Source organism: Austrofundulus limnaeus, unplaced genomic scaffold (assembly GCF_001266775.1).
Source record: "Austrofundulus limnaeus strain Quisiro unplaced genomic scaffold, Austrofundulus_limnaeus-1.0 Scaffold284, whole genome shotgun sequence".
NCBI lineage: Eukaryota > Metazoa > Chordata > Actinopteri > Cyprinodontiformes > Rivulidae > Austrofundulus > Austrofundulus limnaeus.
Window position 1 is genome coordinate 406319 of NW_013952686.1, and position 1280 is coordinate 407598.

Genomic DNA, 1280 nt, shown 5'->3' on the forward strand with positions numbered 1-1280 from the left:
GTTTCCGACTGGTTAAAACAGAGTCTGTTATATCCGTGCCTTTAGCACTACTGTCTTTTGTCCACTGATGAAAAACAGGTGTTTGTGTTTGTTGTATGTTTAAGAAGAGATCCAAAGACAGATGTATGTAACCAGTCAATTTGATGATATCATGCTTTGGTTCATAGATTGGGATACTGGTAAATACTGTGTGGAGTTTTGAAAATTTGTAATTTGTAAATGTGAATGAAAAGCAATTAATGGTGGTATTTCCTGCAGGAAAAACTCCTGATATAAAGCTTGAAGAGGAATCTTGCTCATGAGGATTGTGTACTTTGAGCTCAGTCGGCACAGAGCACTGGAGCCTCATAGCCAAGGGCCTAGTGTTATTTTCTATATTTTGTTAAGTCTAATTTCATTAATTTGTAGACAATGCGAGTTAGTTTAGGCTTTTCACATTTTGTTTGGGTTTTTGTAATTGTAATTTTCTTTCCTTCTCTTACCTCCACCATGCACGTTTACTTACTGAAACAGTGGGGAAAAAATGTCAGGTGCACAGAAGTTTGCAACTGACAAACTGATTCAAGTTGTACCGTCAAATAGCTGTGCATCAATTTGTATTTATTAGTTTTGACTCCTGGAACAGATTTCAAATATGAACAACATGATGAATACATTGTGTAAACTGTTTCTGGTATCAAATGCTTCTTAATATTATTCATCATCTGGGACAGGATCCATTGACTATTGACTATTGTTTGTGTCAGAGCTGTAAAAATAATTTTGCTTTTCAGCCAAAAGCAAACCCAGGCGTGTTTGCAGGATTTACACAATTACAATGGACAACAAACAATGCCTGGCTCGTATCTATGGCAATTAGTCTGAACAAATATGTATTTGTGGTATTTTTAAAGGGGGGGGGGGTGTTATAAAATCAGATTTTTTGAGCTTTATATCATGTTATAATATCATTACATCATCAAAAATGTACCCATATGTTGCTTTAACTTGTTCATGYATGTTTGAGAAATCCTTGAATCTCCTGTAGTAACCATGTGGAGCTGGGCAGCACGATGGCTCAGTGGTTAGCACTGATGCCTCAAAGCCAGAAGGTTCTTGGTTTGATCCCCAATTTGGACCTGGGGTCTTTCTGTGTGGAGTTTGCATGTTCTCCTCGTGCTTGTGTGGGTTTACTCCAGGTACTCCAGTTTCCCCCACAACACAAAAATTTGTACAGCAAAAACAGGAGTGTTAAAATTTCAGTGTTAAACTTTTGGGTGTTGATTTAACACCCCCTAGTG